At 44.3% G+C, this 26,022-nt stretch overlaps 1 pseudogene; it reads right to left on the bottom strand.

The window, feature by feature from the left end:
* Positions 1-1,351: 1,351 nt before the first annotated feature.
* On the bottom strand, positions 1,352-1,469 carry LOC124796483 (annotated as a pseudogene).
* Between the last annotated feature and the right edge of the window lie 24,553 nt (positions 1,470-26,022).

Below are 26,022 nucleotides of genomic sequence, written 5' to 3'. Positions count from 1 at the left end.
CTCTTGTGGCTGCTAGCCTGAGGGGTATATGGTCCTCCTCCAGGAAGTATAGGTAATGAAACTTTACACTGGTCTGTGCAAGCGACTTCGATCACTTGTCACCTGCTCAGGTGGACCAATACATGTATATTTAATGGGGTCACCACGTATGGTCAGTGTCGACATGCAGACGGTATTTGTTTACCGATATGTCAGAAGAGAGGGACGTGGTAATGTCTTATCAAGTTCCCTACCGAGTGACATTTGCGGAGTTCTTATAGTTCCTAGTTTTTCTCTGTTGGATGGTACAAAATATCGAGGATAGAGAGAATGTTTGAGTGACAGACATGAATGCACCCTGAGGGACAGAGATCTCCTTCGGACTGCAGTACCTGTATGTACTCGTAGTTTGGGATGCACCGCACTGCAGTAGCAAAATCCTCGTCCTTCTTCCAGTTCCCATATAATGTGGAGTCTTTCTAACTTTCCCGGTAAGGAACACCATCATAACTGCTCGTATTGTCTTTTCCACTACCTCTTGCTGCATGAGAAAGCTTTGTTTTGGGCTCGCCTTACACATTGTACAAGGAGCTACGACAACATATTCCAATTTCCATCGAGTGATCAAAAAAGACGGTCCTGTCGCATTAACTCAGCTCATCCTGCTTCTCCACAGGGTGCAGAAGGTAGTAGATATGGCGTTATCTGGCTTCTGCTAAATTTTTACTTAAATTGAGATGACCTCATGAACAAAGCTGCAGGGAGGGTGAGACAGAGACTGAAGAACAGTTGCAGAGGGACTGTCTAAAACCACGTTGGAGGTTTGCTGTACTGGATCATTAGCAGATAGGTTTGAAAAATGTGACTTGCTTTGAGATACGAGAGTGCCACGAATATGATTTACTAGTTGCTGTAATCATTAAAAGACATCTGAACAGGATTCAGCGTAAATATGTAGTAGCACGAAGAGACTTGATTCCAAATCACAGACAGCATATCTACCGGGAAGTGTAGCACTGTAGATTGGATAAGCCAATGTATTGTTCATAGTATTTTGTACATTTCCTACGACTTCAAGTGATCTATCACATAACACTACATCTACTGTATGTGGTCATTCACAATCAATCTACACCCTCCCTCGCCTATAAAAACTAAACTAAACTCCTCCCGAACAGGCCATGAAGGCCCAACTGTACCGACCGGCCGCCGTGTCATCCTCAGACCGCAGGCATCACTGGGTGCGGATAAGGAGGGGGATGTGGTCAGCACACCGCTCTCCCGGCCGTATGACAGTTTCCGAGACCGGAGCCGCTACTTCTCAATCAAGTAGCTCCTCAGTTTGCTTCACAAGGACCGGGTGCACCCCGCTTGCCAACAGCGCTCGGCAGACCGGATGGTCACCCATCCAACTGCTAGCCCAGCCCGACAGCGCTTAACGTGGGTGATCTGACGGGAATCGGTGTTACCACTGCGGCAAGGCCGTTGGCCCCTCGCCTATGGCCCAGCGAATATATCGCAGAACCTCTGTTACACTGCTTACATGGCATCAGGATAGAATGCGTTACAAGTAGTGTTTGTTAGCGTGAGAAATATCTGGCGGCGGTGTGAGGGAGTTGCAAATGTCGGCTTAATACTACGTTCGTGAGCCGAATCACTTTCTAAATTCGGTGAGAATTGTGATTTTATTACGAGTTTATACTGCTAGCGACGTGCACCTGTGCTTTCGGTCTGTTAATACACACCCCAGCGATCACTGTCTATAATCAATGTGGTGGTATTTGTGTGGAAGACCACTTCTTTCGGAAACAATGTCATATCTCGATTTATAAAGCTTTTGTATTCTTTAACATGGATATTGATACTGATACGTGCGCCTGTAGGACCAAGACCGCTTTTATGCAGGGTGACAGTAGAATAGTCGTTTCGATCATATTTTTAATAGCCGTTCGCTTATAAGACGATTACGTATCTCTTCCTAAGACACTTTGGCACCACTCGCAAGAAAAACAAATGAGGCATGTTCATCCATCGCGAATTTTTGCTCAGTATTGTTTGGTGTCACCAGTATTCAGTTACTGGCGAAGTATTACACTTAGTGGGGGATATATGCTAGATTCGCTGTGATCAGCAGGCTTACAAAGTATATGTTAGGATGCAAACTTACTGTGGTCATTGTTACTACATGTGCAAAGAAAATCACTATTTCCTGTCGTCAGGGAGTTATGCATTTGACGTGGGAGACTGCGATTTCAGAGCATGGATAGCCATAAGAAATCATGTCGAGTCATAAGAATCGTATAGATATTGGTGATTCCAGAGCCACAGTCGTCAGGAGGAGGTACTTCCGATACTTCGCTCGTATTGGTGCTGCAGTTGTAATATGTAATTGTAATTACACTGATAAATATGAGTCCTGTTTTCTAGGACGATTCTGCATGGCGTATGGGTCCGTGGCAGAGTTAGCTGGTGACCGGAATGAATTGACATTTCCAGTTTACTGTGGGAGATGCCGCTGATTTGCCTGAACTGGAGATCCTGGGCACAAGAATGCAGCTGACCTAAAGTTGTCGCCTTCGAGGTGAGTAAATAGCGAACTACTACTCAGTATGTGTTGGGCAGCCTTCGCAATCACGTGTGTTGCGTTCTCCTTGGAAATTTGAGAAGATTCCATACTGGCGAGTGTTTGGGCTGGACAGTTATTCCCCTACCCATGTAAATTGACCGGTTGACTGCTTCGACTGCCGTTCTGAACATTTCCCGTCTTTATTTAGTTGAGACCATCGATTGTGATATGTGATGCTTGCGCCGGCCGCTGTGGCCGAGTGGTTCTAGACCCTTCAGTCGAGAACCGCGCTGCTGCAACGGTCGCAGGTTCGAATCCTGCCTCGGGCATGGATGTGTGTGATGTCCTTAGGTTAGTTAGGTTTAAGTAGTTCTAACTCTAGGGGACTCATGACCTCAGATGTTAAGTCCCATAGTGCTTAGAGCCATTTGAACCATTTTGATGTGTGCGTCTAGATGGTGAAAAACCGGTGGAAGAGAGACTTTCTGTATCTCTATGTAACGGGACATCCTCCTCTAGCATTACTTTTCCTCAACAGTAATTGTCGATACCAGTACTATTTTTCGAATTTTGGACAGGTCAGTATTATCTCAGTTGCTTTTCTGAAAACTTTCATGTAATTTTATACACAATGTTATATTTCAAGCTAAAATTTATAAAAAGGAAGTACTTTATAAAATATTTTGGTTTCGATGTTATAATCGATAAGTGCTACTTTCAACGTAAGTTAAAATCATTTTTTTAGAAACACTTGAAATTACGACATATTTGCGCACTTCAAATTTCTATTATTAATTACGCAATCCTATACTGTTGACTATGTTAATTTCTGGATTCGTTTACAAAATAATAATCGAAATTAATAATGTAACTAAATCTAGTAGGAATTCATCTATTGAGAAAAATTGTAAACCTTTTGGAATATTGTTATTTACGCAGTGTGTAGGAGTCGTATTTTTGTGCAAACAACGTAATTTCGGTTTTGTCACCGTGAAAAATCAAAATACTGTATGATATACTAAAATGCGAGAAAATATATCTACGCAAAAAATGCTGCAACAACAGTCTTCAAATTTATTTAGTTCAATCCAACAGTGATGGCCTGATGTGACATTTTCAGCTTCAAGAATCAGACCGCTAGACAAGAAGAGCTGGAGCGATCTCAACATGACAAGCCAAGTAAACTTGAAAGTTTATTGTAATCTTCGCTCCTCTCAAATCTTTATAAAAGACTTCGCCTATTAATTGCTTTGACGCGACATTGTTTAATGTGGACAATAGATGGAAGAAGAAGAAAGGAGGAGGGGGATTACATCTAGATATGAAAAACACATATGGTTATATGTATTGAGACCTTATTTGTCTTTGTAAAGTACAAGAATGATTTGGAATCTGTTAAACGAGTATCATTGACATCGGTATTCGTTAAAAAATGCGAGTGGAGCTACTAGTTGCTACTTTTCGAGTTTTCATGTAAAGAACTCGCAAAAGAGATGAGTTTACAGTTTCCTCAGTGGTCTGCAGCACATCTCACATAATGACCTCGCTAAAGTTGTGGGTGGCGTGAACTACAAAGTGTACACACTGGACGGAGCTACTATGCAGTGCTCAATCAATGGCACTCAGATTAATAGTTCAAATGGCTCCAAGCACTATGGGACCTAACATCTGAGGCCATCAGTCCCCTAGACTTAGAACTACTTAAACCTAACTAACCTAAGGACATCACACACATCTATGCCCGAGGCAGGATTCGAGCCTGCAAACGTAGCAGCAGCGCGGTTCCGGACTGACGCGTCTAGAACCGCTCGGCCACAGCCGCCGGTGGCACTCAGATTACTTAAATAAAGAATATACTGCACTACATAAAGAATAAAGACTTATGTCCATCCTAATCAACAGCCCAGCACAGACTGTGTCCTTTTACAAGCAGTTTCTAGATGGGGTAGGGGTGAGGAGTGGAGGGGAGAGGGGGAGGGAGAGAGGGGAGTGGGTGTTGCCTTAGGTTTGTGGAGTCAGCCCAATTGACAAATTTTCCGAACAAAATTTGAATTTCCCACCATGAAGTCGGTGCGATGTTGCCACATCTATAACCACCATTTTGGATCCGCTATCTTGAATAAATTTGGCAACAATGCAAAGTATGTGATGCTGGTTTTGTTCCATTAGTCTTATCCTAACCAGGGAAAGCACCTCTATACTGTGCCAATTCCTATGTACTTCACTGTTGGCAGTACATATGATGGTAGATAACGCTCTCCAGGCATTCGCCTGTTCCGAACACTTCTATCGGATATCCACGGGATTTAGCGTGATTCATCACCCCAGATCACTTGTTTCCAGCCAGCCAGTGCCCACCGACGTCGCTTTTTACGCCACCTCAAGTGTTGCTTAGCGCTGGCTGCAGAGATGTGTGTATTATTGGGAGTCTCATGATCATTGTAAAGCATTTCTCTTACACCATACGCACAGTCCTTGTGCCAGTTGGACTGCACTTAGCACTTTGGAACTCACGAGTGGATTCCCTTCCACTGATTTCATACTATTTTTTATAGTCCTCTCCCTCAGTGCTCGACGATCCCTGCCTGTCACTATGTAAAGTCTACCCGGTCTTGGTTTGTCTGTAGTTGTACGTTCGTGTTTCCACTTCACTGTCACATCTCCAATAGTGAACTTGGGCAGTTTTAGAAGGATTGGAATGCCCTTGACGGATTTGTTACTCAGGTGACAGCCAATGAGGAGCTCAAGTTCAAAGCCACTGAGAGCTTCTGACCGACCAATTTGGATGTCACTGCCTCTTTGCAAAGAACACAATACTATGTACCTTCTTTTATAATGGTGGATCTGCCTCTCGTGACATGCGGAAGCCATTTCCACGTTGCATAGAGGTGACCGGAAACATTTAATCGGGTATTGTATCTGTCACATATGAAGATCGAAATTAAACGAAAAGACTAGTATTTCTCTTACTCAGTGGCAGTCGTATGTAGCGCACGCCAGCTGTGAAGAGCGCATGCATTGGTAACTGATAAAATTGACGCAAGTGCTAAAATGTTTGTATTACCTATATTATTTGAAATATCAACAATTATTTACTCCTATTATATGTTGAAGAACGTTGTCAGCAGCCAGCTCAGCAGCCCAAACAGTAATAAAAGCGTTATGGAAGAAGAGGCTTTTCAAAGGATGAGCCAGCCGCAGGAAACTATCTGCCCTACTCTGTTTGGTGGTCACTCAGTGGTTAAGCCCCTTTTACAGGACCGACCTTCTTGTCTCAGCTGACTACTTGAGGCAACTGCGTCTACTGCAGCGCCCCTGCCGATTTATCTCCGTACTAAGTCTCGTATGTTTTAAGCTGTCATTTCCGTTTACGCGTCAACGCCGAACTTGCCAGTGTTATTAGAACTGTCTTCTGTGCAGTTTGGCATCTGAGTGGTGAAAGTGAAGTTATGATGGACTATTGTTTTTACATATGAATCGAAATATAGTAACAAAATGTTGGAACAAGCAGTGACAAAAGCGTTTATTAATGACCAAAGAAGAATTCATAGTGGAAGTTCTTGTCAAAGGTCGTTTCGAAAATTGTTCACACTCCTGAGCACTGAAAGAACAGGAAAATTGTCATCCAAACATGTCAGAACATACACATTTACTTGTTCGAGAAAATATTCAGGGTGGCCCTAAATTATATGTCAAAAATGTAAAGGCAGTTAGAGGTGACCTAAATAAGCAGGTTTTGTATAGAAAGTGTGTGTGCGGTAATGACACGTTACAGCACTAACTTGTACAGCAGTATGAATTACAGAAAACTGAAAAAGCATATACAGACAAATGACATCAGGAATTTGTTAACAGTTTACAAAAGGTGATCGAGAAAGTGGCCACCAACGGCGATACAGGATTCACAGCGACGGTGCATGAATCAGCGTACTGTACATTAAGAAAGACATCAGGCGTCACATGTCCAGCGGCAACAGACACGCGGATAAGTAGATCTTCTTCAGATGTGCCGAGACTCTCCTACACCAGGCATTTCAAGTGACCCCCCCCCCCCTCCCAAAAAAAAAAAAAAACCACGCAAGTTAAATTGGGAGAACGTGATGGCAGGGAACTGGATCGCCCCGTTCTACCAACTGCTGGTCGTAGATAGCGTCCAGGTGATTCCTGACGTTTCGACTGAAGTGAGCTGGGGCTCCATTGTGCTGCAACCACATTCGTTTGCGGACAGCTAGAGGAACATCGCCCAGAAGTTCAAGTAAGAACTCCTGGAGGAAGATATTGTATGTGTGACCGGTTAAACCATTACGTAGAATGTACGGTCCCACTAAGTTATTGCGCACAATACTGCATAAACGTTAATGGAAAACCTTTCTTGGTACGTGTGTGCTATTGTGTCATGTGGATTACCATGACCCCACAGGTAAGAACTATGGATTTTCAACATCCCCGACCGGGTGAAGGCAGCCTCATCAGTAAATAAAACATCTGCAAAGGAACTTCCGTTGGCTGCAGTCTGCTGTAGGTACCAACGATTAAAGTTGAAAAGTGGAAGATAATTGTCAGGAACCATTGCTTGCACTCTCTGTAAATGATACGGATGCATTCCGTCTTCATGTAAAGTCCTCGAGACACTTTGATGGCTCACAACCAACACATGTCCTACAGCTCTCGAGCTTGTCAAAGGCTTACCCTCTACTCCGTTTAGTATTCTTTGTTCCACTGCAAGAATTCTGCGAAATTTTCCAATACCAGATCTACGCCTGAAAGCATAAAACGAACCAGACGTACGTGACTCCCAATGAAGACGCTCGAATGTTCGGCGATCTGGCTGATTCCTATTCGGCAATCGCTCCCTATACATCGTTTGAGTAGGTAATCCATTTCCTCGTGCAACCACATACATGAAATGCGTGTCGGCCAGCTTCGCATTGGTGAAACGATGCATGCTGGTCAAGATCCATGTGAGGAATGATGAACCCAACTGGCAAAGCGCTTTAATATGCTGCAGTTATCACCATTTTCTATCGGCTCAAGGCGGTATTACCACACACATATTCCTATACGATATCTGTTGATTTTGGTACCCTCTACCTGTCATTACATTTTTAACATATAATTTAAGCCACCATGTATACTTGCAAACACATCGTATAATATATAGAACGTACTAAATAGCACCTTTTTCCTTTATTCTTTGTGTCTTGATTTCTTGCTAAGTGCCAAATGACAACGAAAATTATTTTTCTCGTCCAGTAATTCTGAATTTTTCACTGTTGAAATATTTTTTTTAAAACTAGTTTATCTCTTTACATTCATATTTACACACAGTGTAGGTTTTTTCTCTGAAAAACGCAAATACACTATGTGATCAAAAGTATCTGGACACCTGGCTGAAAATGACTTACAAGTTCGTGGCGCCCTCTACAGATAATGCTGGAATTCACTATGGTGTTGGCCCCCCTTAGTCTTGATGCCAGCTTCCACTCTCGGTTGCATACGTTCAGTCAGGTGCTGGAAGGTTTCTTAGGGAATGGCATCCCATCCTTCATGGAGTGCTGCACTGATGAGAGGTATCGATGTCGGTCGGTGAGGCCTCGCACGAATTCGGCGTTCCAAAACATCTCAAAAAGTCCTATAGCATTCAGGTCAGGACTCTGTGCAGGTCAGTCCATTGTGGGGATGTTATTGCCGTGTAACCACTCCGCCACAGGTTGAGCATTATAAACAGGTGCCCGATCGTTTTGAAAGCTGCAATCGCCATCCCCGAATTGCTTTTAAACATTGGGAAGCAAGAAGGTGCTTAAAATATCAATGTAGGCCTGTTGTGATAGTGCCACGCAAAACAACAAGGGGTGCAAACCCAACCCATGAAAAACACGACCAGACCATAACACCGCCACCTCCGAATTTTACTGTTGGCACTACACACGCAGGCAGGTGACGTTCACTGGGCATTCGCCATACCCACACCCTGCCATCGGATCACCACATTGTTTAGCCGTGATTGGTCATTCCACACAACGTTTTTCCACTGTTCAGTCGTCCAGATTTTACGCTCCTTAAACCAAGCGAGGCGTCGTTTGGCATTTACCGGCAAGATTTGTGGCTAATGAGCAGCCACTCGACCATGAAATCCAAGTTTTCCCATCTCTCGCCTAAATGTTATAGAACTTGCAGAGGATCCTGATGCAGTTTGGAATTCCTGTGTGATGGTCTGGATAGATGTCTGCCTATTACACTTTACGGCCCATCTTCAAATGTCGGCGGCCTCTGTCACTCAACAGACGAGGTCAGCCTGTACGCTTTCGTGCTGTACGTGTCCCTTCACGTTTCCGCTTCACTATCACATCAGAAACAGTGGACCTAGAGATGTTTATGAGTGTAGAAATCTCGCGTACTGACGTATGACACAAGTGACATCCATCACCTGACCACGTTTGAAGTCCATGAGTTTCGCGGAGCGTCCCATTCTGCTCTCTCACGATGTCTAATGACTACTGAGGTTGCTGATATGCAGCACAATGCACCCTATATGAAAAACGTATGTTTTGATCGCATAGTGTACTTTTTTGGTTTTTGAAATTTAGTCTCTGTTGTAGGAGAACACTAACAGGAAAAATTACCAGGGCCTTGTGTAACATTTCAATCTACAACGAAAGCAAAGCAAAGGACATTACAAAGATTAAGAAGACGCGAAGTCCATTCCTATAAAACGGGTAAGCTCAACTAGATCAGGTTATAACTTCCGATGTTAGCAGACACCGCTATTGTCCCTTGTCCCTGCGCATGCGCAGCGTACTGCATACTCAGGAATGTAGAAATCCACACTCGGCACAATCTATAGATTATTGACACTCGCATCGTGGTTGGTTGTTGATTTACACGCAGGCAGGAAAGGCGCACGCACTTCGAGTAGTCGATTTAAACAAGAAGTCGCTCGTGTAAAAGAGGCTTTAGGGTGGGCGTCCACCTTTCTGAGACCAGGATGTAAATCCTTCTGGCTCGTGGAGGCGTTTCCAGCGAGTGCGGAACGACACGAGATTCGGGCTAATTGCTCATATACTCTCTACTGGGACAACCTTGTCCAAGGCAGGACTCAGTCTAGGCAAATAACAATTCAAAAATTGTTCTAATGGCTCTGAGCACTATAGGACTTAACATCTGAGGTCATCATTCCCCTAGAAATTAGAACTACTTAAACCTAACCAATCTAAGGACATCACACACATCCATGCCCGAGGCAGGATTCGAACCTGTGACCGTAGCGGTCGTGTGGTTCCAGACTGAAGCGCCTAGAACCGCTCGGCCACACCGGCCGGCAATAACAATTCCATCGTTGTTACTGCAGTCTGGAGATGCTGACCGGACACGGAAATGAATGAATGAATTTCAATGTTGTGATCCAGGAGTGCATTTCTACTGTAAAGCCAGGTACACACCTAACAACAAAGTAGCGGGACTTTGTATGGGGACAGTCATGATACAATGTCTCGAGACTGTCGCTAAACAATGTCACGCGTCCACATGTACGAAGCCAGTTGCGATACAGAAATCACAACGCGATGTCACAAGAAATAGCTGTTTGTGCTGTTCATCTGTGTTTAAATAATTTAATGTTGTTAAGAAGCAAAGAGCGTAAACCTAAACAGTACTGGACGAGGAATTTATTTTCTGGTGGAGTTACTACAGCTTTGAATCTTCTTGAAAAACTGAAGCTAGAAGATACCATTGGTTTCAGAAATTTTGTCAGAATGAGACCTACCGATTTCTAAACCCTTCTGCAAATGATTGGAGAAAAGATTTCGAAAGAAAACACTATATTTAGGGAAACCTGTGGTGTCACCGCCAGACACCACACTTTCTAGGTGGTAGCCTTTAAATCGGCCGCGGTCCGGTAGTATACGTCGGACCCGCGTGTCGCCACTATCAGTTACTGCAGACCAAGCGCCGCCACACGGCAGGTCTAGAGAGACTTCCTAGCACTCGCCCCAGTTGTACAGCCGACTTTGCTAGCGATGGTTCACTGACAAATTACGCTCTCATTTGCCGAGACGATAGTTAGCATAGCCTTCAGCTACGTCATTTGCTACGACCTAGCAATGCGCCATTATCATTTGCTATTTATCTTGTGATGCATGTACCGTGGGACCGATGTTCACCAATTGTGGATTAAAGTTAAGCATTCCAGCAGCTACGTACGTTATTGGCTATATTAATTACCTTGTCCCGGTCCAGACCTCACGCCAGCCTGCGTGAGCTTAAACGCTTGCCTTTCGGCTTCCTCTCATAGTGACTTGGCTATCTTGCCAAGTCACAACAAAACCATTCCAGCCTCAGTCAGGCTAGCTATCACCCTCTGGTTCCTTGCTAGCGGCGAATCATTTTCCAGCTTGATGTACACCTTTCGAGTGTCAAAACAATCAATTTCAAGTATAGCTCCTGAAGCCTGTGAAGCCATAATTACTTCGCAGAAAGGGTTTGTAAAGGTACGAAGTAACTCAATTTTTATTTATTACATTTTTTAAGAATGGATTAATTACAGGTTTACAATTTTGTCATTTTTTAAATTACAATGATTTGAAATTTTCAAAAAAGCCCTCTATGGTTTCGTCTTCACTGGACCCTTCATTTTGAGAAGGAGGTTCCAGATCTTGCGAAGATGTTGAGGGTCTAAAGGAATAGTCTGAAAAGTATGAGTTTTGGCCGTCTGTAATATAGGATGTTGATGGTGAAGAATGGAATGGAGGTGGAACTGTTTGAAGTGGGTATAACTGGTTTGAACTGACCTGGGGTGAATATCCTATCGTACTGTACATTCCCATTTCCAGTATTAAGAATATGTCATTAATTTCACGCTGGGCTAAGGAAATTTCAATGCGACTTCTACCGCAGTTTCTTAATTTATTAGCAACACGCTCTCCGTAAACCGCAAATTCATCTCGGCTCCTAACAGCCTCTGTTAACGATTTCATGCAGCTTACTGTATCCCTTGCAATATCAACATCGTGATCTGCATTCTTCCTCCTTTTGGGTATCGGTGGCCTTCTGAATTCTTCTTTTGGTAGAGTGGACTGTCGTTCATCATATCGCTCTTCTTCTGTTCCGTTGTCGTTATCCTCCTAGGGAAAAACCAACAATTTCATTGAACTTATTTTGTCTAACAGCTGTTACTTGTATTTATTGCTTTAATGTTATTGTATTTTGTTTAATATTTCAGATGCCAAAATCTAACTCCGAATGGACAGCAACAGCAGAACAATTCGCAACGAGATGGAACATTCCTCAGTGTTTAGGTAGTATAGACGGCAAGCACATACAGATAGTGGCCCCAGAAAACAGTGGCAGCATGTATTTCAATTATAAAGGAAACTCTAGTATTATGCTTCTTGGATGTTGTGTGATGTCCTTAGGTTAGTTAGGTTTATGTAGTTCTAAGTTCTAGGGAACTGATGACCATAGATGTTAAGTCCCATAGTGCTCAGAGCCATTTTTTTTTTTTATCTTCCTGGAGTAGGTGATGCCAATTATAACTTTATATATGCTGATGTGGGATGTCAGGGCCGAATATCGGATGGTGGTGTCTTAAAATTTACATCTTTGTACAAGAAACTGGTGCAAAAGAAACTAAATATCCCCCTAGTTAAAGCATTGCCAGGCAGATCTACCCCTGTCCTTATGTATTTGTAGCAGATGATGCGTTTGCATTATCCACCCATGTGATGAAACCTTATCCAGGCCAGCGATTGTGTTCAACATCAGCAGAAAGGATTTTCAATTACAGGCTCTGTAGAACTCGACGCATTATTGAAAATATATTTGCTATTTTAAGTTCCAAATTCAGAGTGCTCTTAAAACCTATTGCACTGGATCCCGATAAAGTAGAATCTGTGGTTATGACATGTATGTATCTGCATAACTTCCTAAGAAGAAATTCTGAAGGAAGGAAGTTTTATACTCCTCCAGGATCGTTTGATTTAGAAGAAAAAATGGTTCAAATGGCTCTGAGCACTATGGGACTTAACATCTATGGTCATCAGTCCCCTAGAACTTAGAATTACTTAAACCTAACTAAGCTAAGGACATCACACACATCCATGCCCGAGGCAGGATTCGAACCTGCGACCGTACCGGTCGCGTGGTTCCAGACTGAAGTGCCTAGAACCGCTCGGCCACACCGGCCGGCTGATTTAGAAGACATTGACGTAAGTTTGATAGAAGCACAGTGGAGATCTGCATCACCAAACAGTCTAATAAAATTGCAAAGTATTCCTGTAAGAGCACCTTCCGATGTGCACAAAATTCGAGATGAATTCAGAGATTACTTTATATCTCCAGCAGGAGCGGTTTCTTGGCAAAACAATCAACAATAGGGGCAATGGCACATATTTGCTGGTTAATTATATTTTTAATTTTTTCCTTCATTGCCAATGAAAATAATTATCTGATGTTAATAAAGTTAAAAATAAATTTAAAAGCTTTGGTAAATTACTTTTAAAATACTATAAAAGATACAAATATACCAAATACTTATGTTAATAGTAAAAAATGACTGTGTAAATTGTTAAATTAAATAAAGTCCACTTACTACGGTATATGTTTCTTCTTCCGCTTCATCACAATCAGTGTCCCGGCTCCTCTGGATTCCGTTCCTTGTAACAAAAACAGCAGTGGTTTGTACCCAAACCAGTTGCACTTTTTGGGGGACGAACCACTTTTTTTTTACTCGGATAACTTTTTATGGTCGCGCCTAAACTGTGATTTTAAATTTTGGATTTTTTCCTCCATTTCATGGTGTGACATCTGGTATTTTTAGATAGAGATTCCATAGCATCCCTCCTCATATTTCTGTTTTTATATTTTTCCCCACATGTCACGTCCCAAAGACAAGGGCAAGCTTGAAAATCTTCAATTATTTTCATTGTTGTCTCCATTGTGGCCAGGTACAAAATGACGCATACACGTCAAAGTACACGTACAGACTGCGAAATGTCGCGCGACATTACATCATGTTCCCCGTTTTGACGGGGAACCTAGACTCTAGACTTTTGTATAGCGACAGTCTCGCAACACGAGAAAATATCCCGGAACAGAACTGAGACCTGTCTCGGGACACGTGTTCCGCGACTTTTGTTGCTAGGTGTGTACGCTGCTTTAGGAGACAAATGCGGTTCAAAGGCTTCAGCATCCGATGACGGGCATCTCATCCAGGGCGTGCCTCTGATATTCAGCCAGCTGGTGTAAATGTAGTGTGAATGAGGACTTAGAGGTCACTGCTGATGACGAGTTAAGATGCTTAGCAAAATGAAGTAGGAAAAAAGAGACCTCAACTGCGCTTCCAGTATACGTGTTTCGCACAATCCGCCGTCAGATTGCCGCGAAGCACAGTAGTTGTAAGCGCCTATCAAATCAGAATTTGAGTCCGTGTTATTGGCAGACTGTTGTAACCGTCCCGCCCCACACGGGCGGCTGTCAGGCGCTGTCAGCGTGCGCTGGTGGCAGCCGCGGGCCGCCACTTTAATTAAGGGCTGGGACGCCGTGCGGCGCTCGCGATGGCCCGCGGAGCGTCTTTGTCCCGCGCTAACTCTGATATATTAGGCGGCATTGGTGGGGCGACCCCACGAGCGCCCTTAAACGCTCGCCTCCCCCGGCGTCAGCCTGTGTACTTTAACTTAATTAGGATGTCGACCGAGAGCGCACCGCGGCGAGGGGCGCGCCCGGGCTTGCGGCCTGTGATGCAGGCGCCGGGCCATCGCGTTTGACGTCGCCGTCTTTATGCCGCACTTACCGGCAGCGGGTCCCCCCCGTAGCGCCGTTCTCAAGACACTAAGAGATTGCGGCCAGTAACGATAATTACACGGCTGGCGAGTGGATTAGCAGCGCCGCGGTGGCTCGCCGGATACGCAAAACGTGGCCCTCTAGCGACAACTGGCGCCTCACGCCGGCGTGCGATTGCTTGCGGTGGAATGGAAACTGGACCAGTTCACAATGGAGGACCGATCAGCACAAAAACATCTGAGCTTATCTGAACGTAGCTACAAGAGCAGCAAAAAAGGGAAACTATTACTGCTGCTTCATGTACGAATTTATCGACATCTACATCTATGTTCTGCAAGTCGCTTAAGGAGTGTTGAAGGGTTATTCTCGACCACTGTCATCTTCCCCTTTCCCTGTTCCAGTCGCGAGTGGTGCGTGGATGAATGGCTGTCGATAAACCTCCGTTTCAGTTCTAACGCCTCGTCGCGCTCATTTCGCGAGGCATACGATGGTCATTTCAATCGTTCTTCACTGTAAGACAGAATTGTTGAGTTGTCTGATTGCTCGGGCCACTTCAACGGAAGGTTTATGAACTGTGTCAAAACGTTCTCCACGGAGTTGTTCCTTCAGTTTTGGATAGAAATCGAAGTGTGGTGGTCTCGCGTCAGGACTATATGGTGGGTGGGGAAGTATTTCCCATCCACGTTTGTTGAGCGTTTCTCTCACTTGTATGGCAATATGCGGTATTGAGATATCGTACAAAATGAGGACACCATCTACAAACATGTCAGGCCATCCTTGACGAATTTTCTGGGGAAATCTCAGAATCAAGAGAAGTAAAATCCTAGCTGACAAACAGCTGAAGGAAGCGAAAATGAGCTTAAGAAGAGCAATGAAAGAAGAGTTCATTGCTTTCGAAAGTAAGACGTTGTCAACCGACTTGAGTAAAAACCCTAAGAGATTTTGGTCGTATGTAAAATCAGTAAGTGGGTCAAAATCATCTGTTCATTCTCTCAGCGACCACACCGGCACTGAAACGGAAGATAACAGAGAGAAGGCCGAAATACTGAATTCGGTCTTCCGAAGTTCTTTCACCGCGGAAGATAGTAACACTGTCCCTCTTTTCAATCCTCGTACGAACGTCAAGATGGCAGATACTGAGATAACCGATCGCGGAACTGAAAAGCAGCTCCAATCGCTTAGTAGTGGAAAGGCGTCAGGATCAGGTGAGATTCCTATAAGATTCTATAAAGATTATGCGAAAGAACTTGTTCCCTTTCTAGCAGTAATTTATCGTAGATCGCTTGAGCATCGAAAGGTACATAACGACTGAAAAAAAAAGCGCAGGTCATTCCCATTTTCAAGAAAGGCCGTAAGACAGATCCACACAATTATAGATCTATATCATTGGCGTCAATCTGTTGTAGAATTATGAAACATGTTTTATGCTCAAGAATTATGACGTTTTTGGAAAGTGAACATCTGCTCTATAAAAATCAACATGAATTGCGCAAACAGAGATCCTGCGAAACTCAGCTCGCTCTGTTCCTCCGTGAGAGGCACAGCGCAGTGGACAACGGCGCTCAGGTTGGTGCCGTGTTCTTTGATTTCAGTAAGGCATTTGACAACATCCCGCATTGCCGTTTAATGAAACAAATACGAGCTTACGGAGTATCGGAGCAGACTTGCCATTGGATTCAAGACTATCTTGCAGGTAGAGCTCAACACGTCGCTGCTAACGGAACTAAATCGACAGATGTAAAACTAATATCGGAGTACCACAGTGTGAGCTAATGGCCGAGTTGCGGCGCCCTGACAATATTCTAGGTTCGGAGTTGGCGTGGCCGCACGGGCCGCTCGGTGGGCCACGGCTCGTCGATGACCGTACGGTGCCGAGCATCTTTCAGAGCAAGAGGGGTTGCCGCACCGCGTGGTCCAGGCCGACCGCGTGGCTGGGAATTCCACGCTGGCGCGTTGTCGCGGGCTGTGCTTGGTGTCGATGAAGGAGATGTGTATGGTGGGAGTGCCAAAGGTGGCGGACTTCGTGAAACCATAATAGCAGACATTTCACAGCTCATGTAGAAGTTGATAATAGCCAGAGAGATCATGATACCTTAAAAAGAACAAGTGCATTACCATTATTTGCATGATTTTCAATATTTTTGTTTGTTTAAAGTTTAGTACCTGACTAAATAATACAAGTAACACCCAGCAACGAATTTCCAAAATTTAAACGGTTCATCCGATTTTGTCGATCGACGTGTCTTTAGAAAGATATTAGTGTAAACCTAAAGTGGTATGAATTACAGGCATGTAACTTGACTAGTACATGGGTTATTGGAGGTCAAAGTGGCTGATTACTATTAATCACATCAGGCCATAAGTACTCCACAGTTACACGAAAAAACCGTAGCAGCATGCTTATAATTATATTTATTCCTCTATGTCCTTGTTTATATCCGACATATACTATTCATGAAGAAATTGGTTAAATATTTAGTGTGTTTTAGAAAGCAAAGAGACATTAGGCTACTGGCCTACCTTTTTTTTATTCATTTGATATATGTTTATTTGATTTGTTTATGTATTTAGTAATGTGTGTTACAGTGTGTTTATGGTCCAGCCATAGGAATATTTATTTATTTTCAAGTTATTTAAATGTAAATCCAGTATTTCGTATGTGTTTCAATATGTTTGTGAGTGTGCGTTGGCTTGAAAAAATGGTGAGAGCGCTCTAGCCAATCACAGCGCTCGTTAATGGGGAGACTGGATGGAAGTGGAGGAGGAGGGCCGGACGGGAAGCAGCGACGTACGGTCTGAGGAACGACTTGGAGAGTGGAGCAGCTTTGCGCGTGGTTGCGGGAGATAGAGATATTTCGTAGTTCCCACTTGTGCACTTGTGAGATTTCTGTGACTTCTACGGTGAAGACGTAGTATGCGTTAAGAAGTGAATATCTCGCGAGCTATGTCGTTGCTCATAACTACACTCCTGGAAATTGAAATAAGAACACCGTGAATTCATTGTCCCAGGAAGGGGAAACTTTATTGACACATTCCTGGGGTCAGATACATCACATGATCACACTGACAGAACCACAGGCACATAGACACAGGCAACAGAGCATGCACAATGTCGGCACTAGTACAGTGTATATCCACCTTTCGCAGCAATGCAGGCTGATATTCTCCCATGGAGACGATCGTAGAGATGCTGGATGTAGTCCTGTGGAACGGCTTGCCATGCCATTTCCACCTGGCGCCTCAGTTGGACCAGCGTTCGTGCTGGACGTGCAGACCGCGTGAGACGACGCTTCATCCAGTCCCAAACATGCTCAATGGGGGACAGATCCGGAGATCTTGCTGGCCAGGGTAGTTGACTTACACCTTCTAGAGCACGTTGGGTGACACGGGATACATGCGGACGTGCATTGTCCTGTTGGAATAGCAAGTTCCCTTGCCGGTCTAGGAATGGTAGAACGATGGGTTCGATGACGGTTTGGATGTACCGTGCACTATTCAGTGTCCACTCGACGATCACCAGTGGTGTACGGCCAGTGTAGGAGATCGCTGCCCACACCATGATGCCGGGTGTTGGCCCTGTGTGCCTCGGTCGTATGCAGTCCTGATTGTGGCGCTCACCTGCACGGCGCCAAACACGCATACGACCATCATTGGCACCAAGGCAGAAGCGACTCTCATCGCTGAAGACGACACGTCTCCATTCGTCCCTCCATTCACGCCTGTCGCGACACCACTGGAGGCGGGCTGCACGATGTTGGGGCGTGAGCGGAAGACGGCCTAACGGTGTGCGGGACCGTAGCCCAGCTTCATGGAGACGGTTGCGAATGGTCCTCGCCGATACCCCAGGAGCAACAGTGTCCCTAATTTGCTGGGAAGTGGCGGTGCGGTCCCCTACGGCACTGCGTAGGATCCTACGGTCTTGGCGTGCATCCGTGCGTCGCTGCGGTCCGGTCCCAGGTCGACGGGCACGTGCACCTTCCGCCGACCACTGGCGACAACATCGATGTACTGTGGAGACCTCACGCCCCACGTGTTGAGCAATTCGGCGGTACGTCCACCCGGCCTCCCGCATGCCCACTATACGCCCTCGCTCAAAGTCCGTCAACTGCACATACGGTTCACGTCCACGCTGTTGCGGCATGCTACCAGTGTTAAAGACTGCGATGGAGCTCCGTACGCCACGGCAAACTGGCTGACACTGACGGCGGCGGTGCACAAATGCTGCCTGCGATGGAGCTCCGTATGCCACGGCAAACTGGCTGACACTGACGGCGGCGGTGCACAAATGCTGCGCAGCTAGCGCCATTCGACGGCCAACACCGCGGTTCCTGGTGTGTCCGCTGTGCCGTGCGTGTGATCATTGCTTGTACAGCCCTCTCGCAGTGTCCGGAGCAAGTATGGTGGGTCTGACACACCGGTGTCAATGTGTTCTTTTTTCATTTGCAGGAGTGTAATTATGTGAAGTAGGAATCTATTGTTTTCCTGTTATTCAACCTATATTTTATTTAACTGCTGGACCATCGACACCAATAGGTGTTTTGCAGGAATAAGCGGCATTCTTATAGTTATTTCTGCTACCGTAGGCCTACTCATTATTTAAAGTCGTTAAAAATAGTACCTGCAGATTTTATTTAATTGTAATCTTTCATTTATAAACTTCTATATTACATTCAAAATTCGCAGTTGCCGATTGATAGCAACCTTCGACCATTCCATTCACGTGTACATTCATATTGTATACTGTAGACTCAGCAGTATTTGTCTTGTAATGTGGCAACTACGTATCCCAGCCCCTAGACAACGAAACCAGCCAAAACCTTTAATATTTCAACTCTGAGTCTGGGGATACGTAGTTGAGGGCCACACCACCACATTCCATTTTTTTATTTTTTATTTTTATTTTTTTTATTTATTTTGAAAGCCCGCAACAGGGAAGTGTGATAGGACTGTTACTGTTTACAATAGGTATGTAAATGATCTAGCAGAAAGCGTCGGATGCTCTTTAAGGCTATTCGCAGATGACGCAGTTGTCTATACCAAAGTAGCAACGCCAGAAGATAGTAAGAATTTGCAGAACGATCAGCAGAGAACTGATAAATGGTGCAGGCTCTGGCAGTTGACCCTGGACGTAAATTAATGTAACATATTGCGCATACACAGAAAAAGGAATCCACTACAGTACAGCTATACTATTAATGAGAAACAGCTGGAGACATCGTCTGCCGTAAAACATCTGGGCGTAACTATCCAGAGCGACCTTAAGTGGAATGACCACGTAAAACAGATAGTGGGAAAAGCAGATACCAGACACAGATTCATCGGAAGAATCTTGAGGAAATGTAACTCATCCACAAAATATGTGGCTTATAAGTCGCTTGTTCTCCCGATTCTTGAGTACTGTTCATCTGTCGGAGATCCCTATCAGGTAGAACAGACAGAGTATTGACCACGAGGAGAAAATTCGAGAAATTAGAGCCAATACAGAGGCTTACCACAATCATTCTTCCCAAGCACTGTTCGCGAGTGGAACAGGGTTGGAAGGATCAGACAGTGGTACCAAAGTACCTTCCGCCACACACAATTAGGTGGCTTGCGGAATATGATGTAGATGTAGACGAAAACATTTTTCAGGTTGCAGGAATAGCTTGTAGTGCGCTCTTATTACAGACGTCCTCTGGGGCACTCTAATAGTAGCTACTACTTCATTTATGTCGCGCGCAAAGATCATTATCATTATCACTTTTGGCTGTTGGCGGCGTAATTTTTTCGGGCGTGGAGAGTCAGAACTTGTCCATTGTGACGGCTGAGACTTCAGATATGGCTCATTATCACAGTTTCACCAGGTGCAACAATGCTTTTCAGAAATTGTTCTCCTTCTGTTCGATAACGGTGAAGCAATTCTTCTGCGATTCTTTGGCGACCCGCTTTCTACTCTTCACTCAGATTATGCGGACACCATATGATATCAACTTTTCTCATCTTTCACTTTTTAGTTATGATTTTTTTTCACCCCGTAAGCAATTTCCTCACATATTTTTTGTCGGACTCTCGCAGAATGTCATTAACAATAACCTCAGAGGTGTGGTCAGTTGCAGTTGATGGCCTTCCACTTCTTGGATTGTCCTCAGTGCTTACCCGACCTTCAAGGAAACGAACAGATCACCGTGGTACTGTGCTACGAACCACTACAGTATTTCCGCACACCCCTCTCAAAGCGTTATAAATTTTTGTTGGGTTCTTTCCAAGAGGGGATCTGATTTTGATGCCGGGACGCTGGTCACTCAGTGCAATCCCACCTAACTCGGTTTCAGCTTCCATTTTAAAACTGAATCACACCCAACACTCGGTAAACTCGTATTTTGTTCACTAAACGGCACTGTGGAACTGTATAGAATTTCTTATCTATAATATTCTCTGAGTTGATACGTAGGCTTGTCCTACTCGACTAATTGTTGTGTTGACGTTTCTATTCAGCCCCACATTTGGATAAATAATTAACTTGGGGATTGATTTACTACGAGGGTGTGCTAGAAAGTAATGGCTCCGAATTTTTTGTGTGTTAGTCTTCAAGTTTTTTAAAATGAAACAAATTTTATTAACTCTCTACATCTTTATTATTCATGTCTGAATATTTCTTTCTGAACATAGTCATCGCGGCGACAAGCACATTTCTCCCAACGAGGGGTCGGCCTGGGTGGCCGAGCGGTTCTAAGCGCTACAGTCTGGAACCGCGAGACCGCTACGGTCGCAGGTTCGAATCCTGCCTCGGGCATGGGTGTGTGTGCTGTCCTTGGGTTAGTTAGGTTTAAGTAGTTCTAAGTTCTAGGGTATTGATGACCTCATAAGTTAAGTCCCATAGGGCTCAGAACCATTTGCACCATAGACATGCTGAAGCAGAGGGTGCTCCAAGTGTCGACGAACTCTTCGAATTCGCGCTTTCAGTTTTCTGAGGGATAACAGCACTACATACAGGATGCCCGAAAAAAAAACCAGCAGCGCTTAGTACGTTGTGTATATCCTACTCCGGACCTTGTTTGGTCTGCCAGTGCAGTAACGTTGCTGACAGCAGTGCGACATGTACTAGTACTCAGCTGCGTAAAACCGACAGGGCGCTTGCCTACGGCAAAGCGGATTGCAGTGGGAGAGCTGCTGCAAGAGTGTATGTGGAACGTTCTCCAAACAGACGTATCCCACATCATTCTGCGTTCGCGGCCATCGAGAGAACGATTCAGAGAAGTCGAAAGGTGCACGTTGGTATTTTCTGCCTAAAGTGTGTCCATTTTACAGTAAAGAAGAAGCATTTTGTTCTTGATACTTGCGAATACTATCCCCAATCTACTGTTTGTAATATGCTAGATGCCTAAACGTGATGCCGGTCGTCCACGCTCAGCTCGAAGGCTATAGTTACAGGAGGACGCGCTGACGATGTTCGAAGAGCACCCAGCCGCCAGCAGCAGCACAGGCGCTGCACACGGGTAAAAGTGCCGTGTGGCGTGTTGTCTATGAACACCGGCTCCCTCCATACCACCTGCTGAAAGTTCTGGCATTACGGGAGGAGGACTACTTACGACGGGTGCAGTTCGTGTGGTTGTATTTGCAACAAGGCATACTCCAGCCACAACATCCGACCTTGGCGCTATTTACGGATGAATGCACGTTTACTAGACACAGAATATTCAGTTTCACAACATGCATGTTGGGGGGCGGGGGGTGAAAATCTGCGTGTGCAGGTCATTCAAAATCACCAACACAGGGTCGGTCATCATCAGTCTTCTGACTGGCTTGATGCGGCTCGCCACGAATTCCTCTCCTGCGCCAACCTCTTCATCTCAGAGTAGCACTTGCAACATACGTCCTCAATTATTTGCTAGATGTATTCCAATCTCTGTCTTCCTCTACGGGTTTTACCCTCTACAGCTCCCTCCAGTACCATGGAAACTATTCCCTGATGTCTTGATAGATGTCCTATTATCCAGTCCCTTCTTCCTGTCAGAGTTTTCCACGTATTCCTTTCCTCGTCGATTCTGCGGAGAACTTCCTCGTTTCTTACCGTATCGGTCCATCTAATTTTCAACATTCTTCTGTAGCGCCACATGTCAAATGCTTCGATTTTATTCTGCTCCTTTTTTGCCAAAGTCTGTGTCTCATTACCACACAATGCTGAGCTTCAAACGCACATTCTCAGAAATTGCTTCAGCACACATGCTCATGTGCGAAATCTCCTCAACGTGGAATGTCCCAATCGATGGATTGAAGGGGCGGAGCAGTTTCAGGGCCAGAACGGTCGACAGATCTGATAACTCTGGACTATTTCCTGTGGAGTTGTAAGAGCATGGTATATGGCATACCTGTAACCTTATTGCTCGAGTCGCTGTAGCTACTGAAATACTTCCAAGGTAACTGCAAGTACTGCCTCATGTGCTTGAGGCTCAGCATCACCGATGTAAGTTCTACATTGACGTAGGAAGTACACTGTTCTAAGCCCATTTGTAACGCAGACAGCACGATTTGCTTCTTATTTTGGGCGTGTCGATGCAATGTGGGATGCACACCCATCTAAAATTTCGCCGCTCTCCAGCCCCAATTCGTGCGTTTCTTGAAAAACTGATCAGTGTGTCTTCCCGCGCAACATACTAAGTACTGTCAGTGTTTGTTTGAGACACACTGTACATCTCCCATAGCGTTCTCCAACATTTTTTGGGGCGTATCCTAAAACCTGACTGGTCTTCTCGGAATTTTTCATCTTACTTACCGCATTACTTGATAGAACGGTTATTGTTTCATAGCACCTTTCTTTCTCCACATTAAAAAACATACATCTCCATCTAGATACATACTCTGCAAACCACCTGAAGTGCATCCATCTCTTAGTTTCTTCTCATTCCAATCGCGACTGAAACGCTGGAATAATGACTGATCAGAGGCGTCTCTGTGCGCGCTGTAATCAATCCAATCTTGTTTTCGCACAGAGCGACGTGGCGCCGTGTTTAGCACACTGGTCTCGCATCCGGGAGGACGACTGTTCATGTCTGTCTCCGACTATCCGGATTCAGATTTTCTGTGACTTCCCTAAACCGATTAAGCCAAATGCCGGGATGGTTTCTGTGAAAGGGTATAGCCAATTTCATTCCCAATCCTTAACCAGCACGAGTTTGTGCTCAGTCTCTAGTGACCTAGTTGTCTTCCTTCTTTCCTTTCTTCCTTCACTTCTTGTCTTCGCGGCCTCTAACGGTGCGATACTGAAGTACTTTTCGAGACTCTTAACTTAATGCTGCTCATTGAAACTTTTCTTAGTAGGCTTCCCCCCCCCCCCCCCGCTCCCCCCCCCCTCCCCCCACCCGTTTATTAGATAGATACCATGCGACGTTGTGGTCCACGACTGCTGGTTCGTCAGTCAGCACATAGTTTACAGAATGCTGATAGGAAATGAAGAAACAAATGAATTAATAAAACATGAAAAAATTTAGAGAGTATACGAACAAATAAAACATTACTGAGAAAAGTTCTCAAGTGCTGCGAGGAGCTCCTGTGAGGAGCAGAAGGAGTGTGCCACAAGGAAAACTTTGAAGTCGGATCTGTATACTTGGGGTTTATCGCTCAATTTTTACCAGCAGTGCTACAAGCCTATTGAACATGAAACCTGCTGAATAGTGCACAGTTCTCTGGGCTGTACGAAAGAAGTGCTGTTCAAGAGTATATCGCTGGTTAAATGGCGCCTATCTTCAAGCGGCTGGCCATTCTGGTTTTTCAACATTTCTGAGACGCTTTTCCTTGCGTTAAATGAACCCATGACAAATCCTGCCGCCCTGTCTTGTACGAGTTCAATATGTCTCGTTAGTCGTGTTTCGTATGATTCACACACTCTGGAGCATTATTTTAAGACGAGACGCACGAGTAACTGGTAAGCAGTCTCGTTTGTACGTTAACCGCATTTTCTCAGTATCTTACCAATGAACTGAAATATACCCCCTACATTTTCTACAACTGAGTCTATGTGACCATTCCCGTTTATATCTATACAAATTGTTACATCACAGTATCTTAATGAGTTGATTGATTACAGATGTAACTCACTGATATTACAATCATACGATACTACCTTCTTGGATTTTGTGAAGCGCTTATTTGCCAAGAATATTCGTTTCTAACCCTCCCGTTAACAAGCTTTTTCACACCTCTATTTTACCAAGCGGGGCATTTGGACTACCCCAAATGAGTTTTGTGTTTTATTGTAATATTTGTTCTCAGATTTCGTTATTTCCATTGAATAGGTTTATTTAGTATTGAAAAACAGCTTTTCAGGTTATTAGAAGTATTTAATCAGATCACAGATACAAAGTACAAAAATTTTTATATCTTTCACTAAATTCAATACACAACGAACAGAAAATTAGTAATCTATGTACCTCAACAGTCACTGCAGTAAAATAACACAAGACTTTTTTTCAACTTTTCAGTAAACTACATTTTTGCACTGCATGCGCTTCACAGTAACAGTTTCTTCTTTGTGTATATTACAAACAGGTTTCTTGCACGTTACATAAGAGGATCTTGTTTTCAGATCTTCGTTTCTCTTGCAATCTTGACATCGTTGTAGCGTCGGTAACTTGGAACACTGGGTCTGGATCACTGCTGTACGAATTGCAATACCACAAGCTTTCAGTGCATCTTGTATATCTTTATGAAGACTGTTGATATTTTTGGCTCTTTCTTCCATGTTGCCTTTGCTGAGGCCAAATGCCAGTTCAGCCGTGAAGAGTTTACGTGGGCTTCGGTTATTCTTCTGCCATTCAGGAAATCTTTGATTGTACAGAATCTATGAATTCACTGCTGCAATATCTATCATTTCCATGAAGATTCTTAGTGACCGTCGCCTTGTTCCTCTAACACAACCGTATTCTCTTGTCATTTTGCCCCCATTATCTACAGCACTTTTGATTTTGTTTTAGTGCAGTATGATTTCGGGTTTGTGTTCACTTTCTTCACCACTCACTTGTCTCTCATTGTGCTAAATAGAGAGTAGTATTACTGCCTTTCCCTTCTTTGGAACATAGGAAACTAGGGTCTGTTTGGCAAGAATTCCTTCGGAATCTCTTTCTTATTGGAACCAACTAATGTCGTGTTTCGTTTTAGTCGTTCAGCAGCCAATGGAAAACTTGTGAAAAAATTATCAGTTGTTACAGCATGACCGTTATTCAGAAATGGTTCCATCAGATCCAAAAGAACTCTCTCTCCTTGATTCACCTCCCGAGTATTGTCCACAATTTCTGTGTAAATTTGGATCCGTAATAAGTAAGGTGTCTTCACATCAGCACATACCCAAATTTTAATGCCATACTTGCCAGGCTTTCTCTTCATATAAACCCTAAAAGGGTAGTTTCTTCGGTACGTTGCTAATCGTTCATCAATAGTCACGTATTCATAAGGATAGAAGTTCTTGCACAAGTTAGAATGAAATTTGTCGAACGCTTCCCTGATGGCTTGTAGCTTGTCCTTGGTTTCTTCAATTCTCTGTGCTCTTGTGTCTCTGTTGTCAAAAGAGGCAACATTACCTCCCCACAGATCGGAAGCACTTGTGCGATGTTCGTGAGTTCGACCAGCTCCTATTAGAACTGCTAATACAGCGTACACTTCAGTTGCATTTATATCTCTCCATGTCAATCATGTCATTTTGTTCGAAGAATGAGCTGCATTCCACAAAG

This window comes from Schistocerca piceifrons, chromosome 4 (assembly GCF_021461385.2).
Source record: "Schistocerca piceifrons isolate TAMUIC-IGC-003096 chromosome 4, iqSchPice1.1, whole genome shotgun sequence".
Classification (NCBI taxonomy): Eukaryota; Metazoa; Arthropoda; class Insecta; order Orthoptera; family Acrididae; genus Schistocerca; species Schistocerca piceifrons.
The sequence above is the reverse complement of the archived record's forward strand: the minus strand, read 5'-3'. Positions and strand labels throughout refer to the sequence as shown.